This window comes from Pterocles gutturalis, unplaced genomic scaffold (assembly GCF_000699245.1).
Source record: "Pterocles gutturalis isolate BGI_N339 unplaced genomic scaffold, ASM69924v1 scaffold28317, whole genome shotgun sequence".
NCBI lineage: Eukaryota > Metazoa > Chordata > Aves > Pterocliformes > Pteroclidae > Pterocles > Pterocles gutturalis.
In genome coordinates this window covers 24,808-33,343 of record NW_010108680.1, presented here as the reverse complement: position 1 = coordinate 33,343, position 8,536 = coordinate 24,808, and the positions used below count along the sequence as shown (strand labels likewise).

General features: G+C 37.8%; 1 long non-coding RNA gene across 1 annotated transcript; it reads right to left on the bottom strand.

Annotated features, from left to right (window-relative positions):
* Positions 1-670: 670 nt before the first annotated feature.
* LOC104461226 lies at positions 671-7,071 on the bottom strand. Its single transcript, XR_727543.1, has 4 exons — positions 6,952-7,071; positions 4,768-4,904; positions 3,289-3,356; positions 671-1,195 (listed from the first exon to the last, which is right to left on the bottom strand). It is a non-coding gene; the product is annotated as an uncharacterized LOC104461226 (long non-coding RNA).
* Positions 7,072-8,536: the final 1,465 nt, after the last annotated feature.

Sequence of the window (8,536 nt, the reverse complement as noted above, 5' to 3'; positions counted from 1 at the left end):
GACACCAACACTTGAAAAGGAAATTTTTAAAAGTGAATTTTAGATATTTTATTAACTTATATATAAAGGAAAGGGGGGTGGTAAGTATTCTTTAGAAAAGTGAGAAAGCTCAAAAATTTCTGTCAAGTACATAAGGAGGTTCTGGGTACCTCTAATAGCCTAGGAAAGCCCTTGTATATTCTTGTAAATTGATGGTATTTACCAGGTCCCCAAAGCCAATGACAGCAACTGATAGTGTCAAGTTCACTTAGTGCCAGTCACTTAAAAAGAAAACCAAACCAAAGCAAAAAATAAACCAAAACAAACCAAAAAACAAAGAAGAGACAGAAACTTCCCCTCTGTGGATTCAACATACAAAACCACAAACTGAATGTTACTAATAGCGAGATACTGATTTGCTTCTGTTAATAAGGTTCAAGAGGACATAGTCAAAAAAAAACAATACAGCAGCAATCTTTAAAAGTTAAGATTAGTGTGAGATACGATATAAAACAATCAGGTTTTTAGCTGGTAATTAAAGTGCTCCTTTTCTGACTTAAGGTGTAAAGAAAATTAAAGTGATTATCAGTTACTGGCAACCCTTACATTAAATTAGGTCTTTTATGGCAGAGGAGAACAGTATGAACAGTTTTACAAAAATAGATCAATGTTATTTTGGAGAATACTGTAATTTTTTTCTTTTTTTTTTTCAGTTTTTCTTTTTTTTTTTTTTTAAGACTCAATTTTGATAAACTGTACCTGGTCATACAAAATTACCCAAAATTCAAACTTTTACCATATAAAAAAAGGGAGAGATGAATTGGATTCAGCTGGATGACAGGTCTGGCAAAATATAAGGATGGACAAATTCTATGTAGGGCACTTATTTATGTCCAGATGCATATGTTGTTTCTTACTGATTGCTTATCTTCTTCACATAAGCAGTCACAGGCCTGGAGTCACAATCACATAGTACAATGCTTCAGCAGTCAAAGAATCTTCTATTTGATGCAACATCGAAACACTGCTTCTTTATTAAAATGTTGGTTTGTTGTTGATTTTCCTTTATCTTGTTATTCACATTCAAAAGTTAATAGATCGCATCAAGATTTATCAGGGAGAACAGCAAGGGGAGTTGCTAAATCAAAGGCTTATAAAACGTCTTTCCCAACTGAGTCAGAAGGTTTATTAAGTTCCACCCTCACACCTTTTTCACCTGCAGAAATATGAAAAAAAAAAAATCAGTATTATTTTTCAGCATTTATCAAAGTATACTCTATAGAATTGCTACATTACTTCCCACAGTTTTAAGAGAGTACTTCAAAGTTTGTCTAGTACATTTTATATATGAAGATAAATCTTTTTGTATACATGCTCTGTATCCCGTGCTCTGTAAAGTTAACGAGCTGTGGTTACTCATAATCTCTGAAAGTGGGCATTTATTTGGCTGCCCAAGTAGAAATCTAGATACTTCACATCTTATGTGCAGTTCTGAAGTTCTTTGTCTCAGCCTTTATAAAGGTAAGCTTTAAGAATGGCTAACTGAGAATCTAAGGACATAATCCATGATTCTGGATCAGAATATCCAGAGTTTCTGGGTATTTACCTTTGTAAAGACACTGAGGGATTTTTAAAGTGTAACATTACATTTGATTTGCTCTTAAAAAATAAACAAAACAAAACAAGCCCACACCTCTGTCCTTTTCTCTAAAACTGACCTTCAGGTACCCCCAAAAAAGTTCGATATCAAAACATTAACAGACACAGTATCCCATATTCAAGAAAAATTCACACATTATTATACACGGCTTTACTTAGTCTGAAAATAAGCTAGAAACTAACAGCTTTCTATTTTATGACATTTTATGGTGTAATTTTATATATTAATGTAAGTGGAAAATAAAAAGCATCTTGCACAATTCTTGCTACAGATAAAGAGCAAAGAATGTAATTTTAATTGCAAATGAAACTGGAACCACAACAATATAATATAAAACAATTTCAGGGAAAACAGACACCAAAATTTAAACAACCCTGCCAACCCAGCCTTCCTTCCTTAAGTGCCTGCAGTTTAGGGGGACACTGGAAAGGGAAGTGGGCTGGGCAGGAAGCACCTCCCCTGCAAGCAAGAGCCCACCTGAAGCACTTCCCTGCAAGAGCAGCAGCAACTGAAGCTGCGAAGAGAAAACCAAAACAGATCTGATCCAGCAAGGCTGGCTCCAGAATCTGTGTGGTCACACATGTATGACGTGACCTCCCCAGACAGACAGGCTTCCTGCGGAGACCAGGCAGCGTTACCCAGCGCTCCTGACTGCCTGGGAAGTGCCTTGCCAGGCACACACCGCTGAGCGGTGGGACAGCCTGCCTGGCCAGAGCTATGCTGCTTTGGAAGCTAGGCAGGAGCTGCATCGCTCATACCACTCCCAAAGTGCACAAAGTCACCAGCTGTACCAAGGGGGACTGAACAGCAGCAGCTTTTGTAGCTGCCAGATAGCTCTGGTGCTACTTATCAGCTTCTGATGCCTACAAGCAATGAATAGAAATCTGATTTGGAAATAACTGGCACATGTCTTCAAAATCATTGATTTTGGAGCATTTGATGAAACCATGGAGAAACTGGTCCTTGTGCATATGTGCACCTGCAGCACACCTGATTTTAGGTTTTTTTTAAACTACTGTAACAAATGCAAAATTGTGATGGCAATTACAAGCATGACAGAAGTCCTAGACCACTTCTCCTTATAATGCTAATTTGAACAGGAAAATTAGATCAATTTCCTCTTGAGGGAGAAGCCAGAAAAGGAAAACAGATGCTAGATATGTGGAATTGGAAGTGGAGGAAGCAACTCCATTCTTTGATTCCAGATTTTAATTTTAGGCTTTTGTTTTTCTGATATAGATATTCTAGTCCAGTTAAGCTATATTCACTTGTTGAATCACTATAGTAGATCAAAAGTATTTCCAGAGCTCTGAGTTCTGTCGTGCCTCACAGTCTCTGGTGTATTTATTCTCTGCACCTATCTGGGAGACAAGGCTAGAGAGAAGCTGTATCCCCCATATAAAAATCCTGAGCAGCCTCAGGTCTCAGAGAAACTGTGAGCAGGACAAGCACTGACCTGGATTTCCCAAGTCACTGCCTAGCAACTCAGCCACTGGATCACCCTCCCTGTAAAACCGGACTCTGAGTTAAGCTGTTTTTCTTCACCTTTTTGTGCACAGGGTAGGCCAAGGAGATGGGTTTGGACTACTTGGCTGTTCTTCCAGAAAAAAAGAAAAAAAAGAACACAGAAGATATTAACAAGAGATTACCTGTTAGATATTTTACTTTAGCTCGTGCTCTTTCATCTGCATCAAAATACCACACTGTTATCGCGTACCTAGGGAAACGGATAGAAAACGGACTCCTGAACTATGAAGAAAAAACAGTGAAACACTTGACATAAAACATAACGTAAATGAGACGATACTTCTGCAGTCTGACAGAAGAAAGATTTCACAAACACAAAGCAAGCAGGATTTTTTTTTTCTCTTAGTAGATATCGTCTGAACAGTCATTGAAAGGGTGACACTGATGCTTTCAGTTTACAATTCTTTTTCCTGATGCGTTGCTATTACAGTTCTTGCCCAGAACGTGTAACATAGTGTTTGTCCATATCACCTTGCCCTGTGACCTCACTCAGTCAAGTCCATCACTGAGTCACACTGCAAGAACCTCTTTTTTTTTTTTGAAAATTAACTACCCGTCCTTACACAGCTCCTCTGGTTTTCCACCAGGATTTAAATATGAAATGCCAGCTACTGAGAAAAGACTTAAGGAGCTTTAGTAAATGGCATTTCACCCTCTAACTCTGTTCAGAGTACAAAGGGAGAGGGGAGAGTGGTGCAGCCTCCCGAAAGGTTGCAAGAGGACATGCTGATGGCAGTTTCAAGTTATTTCTTACAAAGGTACTTAGGTTATCTCACAGCTCCAGTCCATGTTCGGTGCTCTGGCCATGCAAACATGTTGCAACATGGGCAACAGCGAGCCTGGATCAAGGGCTCTAGTGATTTGCCTATTAACATTACCCGCTCCCACCACTCAAGGGGGCAGTGAATGCAGGTACCTTGAGCATCATCCACCACCCTGCACTGAGGGACAAAGGAGATATCAAGTTCCCTCTGTGACTCGGACGGGGAGCAACTCCTCTACTAGTTCAGAGAAAGAGAAGATTTGTGTATCAATGGTCATTTCTAGGCCACAGGTCTCTCCAAATTCCAAAACTAAGCCACCTCTAGAATAAAGAGGGTAGAGTGAACATGAACATGTCCTAATAACTCCCTCCAACACAACAAAAGAGGACACAGAAGTGAAGCACCTACTCAAATCTTCCAGTAACACAGTAATGTACTAAGGACAACGGGAAGGAAGGAGAGTGTAAAGACACCACAGAGAAATAATGAAGATAACACCCCTTGGACAAGGTGGGATCTCCTTATTGGCCATGTGTGCTCCTACCCAATTCTGTCAAGTACATACTCAAGAAACTTCTGGTGTTTCCATGTCCTCTCCCCTATCCACCCAAGAGGATGTTTTCTCCAAAATAAGAGATCAGACATGAGCACAATCTCAGCAGCACAGCAGAAGCCTAATCAATAATTAGAAAAAAAATCCCTTTGCCATAGTGCAACTGTACAAGAAAAGACCTGGGTTCAGGTCATAATCCATAGCTCCATTCATTTCTCATTACGATCCACTCATCTCATTGCTAAGAGAGGCATCATGCAATATATAGAGTCCGTTAGTCCTACCTTGTAGCAAATGCTGGCTGTACTTCATGAGGGTTGCGGCGATCAGACCAGAAGAATAGCAGTCTATCGAATTTGGGTTCAATATCAGCAAATTGGGCTTTACCTTCTGGAAATATCCGAAGGATGCCTCCACTTACCTACAAATTGTATATTTTAAAACCAGTGCTTGAAAATAACACCTCATTATATTTAAAAGTAGCAAATATCACATTTGAAAATACTTCAGAAACCTGGAACTGAAATAAAAGCCTTTATCTGATGCTACAGAAATTATGATTCTATGGCTTTTCTGTCAATACATTTAACAAAAAATTTACACATTTTTCACTGAGTAATTTCAGAATGCTTGCAAATATTAAACCTCCATTCATGTTTAAGTACAAAGCCATGATTTTAGATTGGTTGGATTTTAGCTCCACCGCCCATTTGCAAAAAAATGGACAAGATAGACTGATACTATACAGGTGGGTAAAAATACGCCAATATAGATGAGAGGAACATATTTTACATCCAAATTTCACCCTTTCCCATTAAAGATATCGTTTCATTTAACAGCAGCAGCAGTTTTGTGTCATGTTTCTGTAACTAAGATGGGGAAAGACTAGGGAACTTCAGCCTGAAGCTTGAATTTGTATTACTCCTGGTCTATTTTTCAAAGCCTGGAGGAGATCTAAATTGACGGGCCTACCTAAGCACGCCTAGAAAACAGCACAACTAGGTGGGGGTAATTATTTTTAAGTCATGCTTCCTTCTTCCTACTGATGGCACTGATGTCAAATTTAACTATAGTAGCCACCCTAGCCCTTCATGGGAAAGTCACAACTGAAAATACTAAAAAAAAGTAAATTGATATAAATGACTGGTTTTTAATTGTGATCTAAATCAGCAAAAAAGTGACAGTTTAGATCAATTTCTTATCCTAAAGACAGTCTGAGCTTCCTTCTTTGCTAATCAATATACTTTGTAAGGTTTTAATTTGTAATTTAAAATACATTTTGCAGTAAATTAAATACCTTTGTTCATAAGTAAAATATTCAGCTCAAAATTTTTCACAGTTATTGTTAAAACGCTATTTGACTTCTAGGCTCTGGTATGTATTCACTTGTTCCAGAAGAGACACTACAATTCAACTAAAAATGCCCCAAAACTGCATTTTAAGATGTTCAGTCCAACCAGTACACTTAGATGCAAAGATGCTATCATGGCAAAGAAGGCTAGTAATTTATTATCCAATTGAAGGATCAAATTTGACATTTCAAAGAGCAGTTAGAAATAAGAAAGTTTCAAGTGCATCCATTTCTGTATTATGATAGAAGTATCAGTAGTTTTATCTTTTTTTTTCTATCTATCTATACAAAGCAAGAATAAACTGCATAGCTGACTGCACAGCAATCAAGCAGTAAACAAAGCTATCTTTGCATTACTCTCTCATGCTTTCAATACAGCCAGTTAGCTACATCCATTCTTCAAATCTGCTTAATCCCACCGAATTGCTAGGATAATCCTTATTAAAAAGTTACTTTATGATAGTCACTACATCTATGGAGATTTTCGGATTGCTGGCAGTAAACTCTTAGACCACTTGAGCTGTGTTATAAGTCCTTATCTATTCTACACTCTATATCTACAACGATACACAGAATTGTGCTGCTTTGAACTATATTGATATAACAATAATGAGAACACTTGCTCATTTGCAGCTGCTCCCAAGCTACAGTATCTTTCCTTTTATAAGCATACTCAATTAAGTAATCTAGTTGCACAAACGGTAGACTCAAGATTAAACATTAATAAGGAGAAATAAACTAAAAGGAACTACCTTTCAAATATTGTTTATATACTGTTGGTGGGGGGGGGGGTTACCAATAATTAGGTATTTATGAAACTTGGATACCAGCAAGTACTTATATGTATAACTAAGAAACATACACGAAAAGTATGCAAGTTTCCTTCAATCTCCCGTCAAGGAGGTCCTGCTGGAATAATTCAAAATCTTGAAAACAAATGCCTCACCTCTATCCGCTCTCCCTAACAGCAGAATTGGGGGGGCAAAGAACATGCACAGTAAATGTAATGTAAAAACACAACTGAGGCACAGAAATAAGGACATGAACAGAGACCTCTAGCAAAGGTACATTAGCAAGTATATGTAAAAGAAAGTTATAAAAGGAAATTATTGCATACCTTGGCATCCCAGTCTTTATTAAGATAATATATACATGTAACACATCTTCCGTCTCCATTTGGATTATCAACATGGCGCACGTATCCTGTTCCGTTGCCTGGATAACAAGCCACCATAGCCTAGAGTAAAAGAATCAAACATGATAATTAATGTTATTTGTGGGGCATAAAAGGCTGCATTTAATCTGTATTAATTCCTATGTAATTCATAGATAAGCAACAGAAAAATGAAATTAGAAATAATGGGGAAAAGTTTTTATCTTTGTCTTCTTTCTAGTTAAAAACTAGTTTTGAACATAAAACAAAAGTCTACAAAAAAGGCATGAAACATTGAGAGGAACACTGTTAAGGTATGGAAGGTGGAGCTGCTTCTATGTTGTTACTAACACTTCAGACTTCCCTCCCTTGAAAGAAATGCAAGAGAGAAAAGATGTCTTGTGTATAATTAAGTAGCATGAGCTTCTTGTTAAGAATACTGTTTTCAGACTCAAGCTCACAGAGAGCCATCTTTTGTTCTTTTGCCCACCCCTCCCCCCTCCCCCTTTTTTTTGGGTGTGTGGTTTCCAATGCAAAGAATTCCTCCTCCTTTATTTTTAGGAGACCTTTTAGACAAGATCATTAGGCCCATCTTATTCAATCACTGCATGTGCATTCTTGGGCTTGTGTTTTGTCCTGTACATAGGAGGTCTTTGAACCTTTGTTGAAACAAGCCTACATCTACAACAAAAACATCCTTTTGAGTCAAGAAGTGAGAAATTGAAAACAGACACCGAAGAGTAATCTGGAGTAACCTTCTGACATCAAACAATTCCCAGTACAGTAGTATATTTAACTTCCCATGCTGCATTTAGCCTAGCTGACTTGAAAGACCACTAGAAGGTGGTTTGGCTTTTGAGTCCTCAGACATGCTGATGTGCATGTGAAACAAACTGGCTATCTTGCTAACAGACGGCCTGATTAGCTTGGTTACCTATCAGTTTGCAGGGACAGTTTGTTGCATGGCACATCCCTGCATCTGTATGAATCTGCTGGAAACTGCAATCATTTCAGGTTTTTGAGGCGATCAGAACAAAGTTTTCCAGGTCAAGTCATTCACTGCCACAACAGGACTTGTATGTCTGCAGTGACAATATACTTTCTCCAAAAAGTTGTAACATGAATTTAAAAGAAAAGCAAAAAAGTGAGTTTCGACTAACAAACCGATACACTAATAAACCTCAATGAATGTCTACGCTCTAGGAGAAGAGAAAAAAACAAAAACAAAACCCAACAATCAGCTTTTAAACACAATCATTCCAGTTCATCTTTTGCCTGGTTAAGTTAGCACCTAAAGTCAGGCCCCCAGATTTCAAACTTCAGCCACACCGCCCTTATGTAAAATACCAAGAATGGCTTTCCCACTTAAGTGTTAACTGTGAAAATGTAACCCGTCAGATTACAAGTATTTAAAATCAATCATTTCAGTTCATTTTTTACTTTATACTGATAACGTTTTTCCTTTTTTAAATGTTAACAAACAAAGCTTTCCACAGTTTATATTACTTGCAAGAAACTGTACTTTAAGCAGGCTGAGAAGTATTTTAAA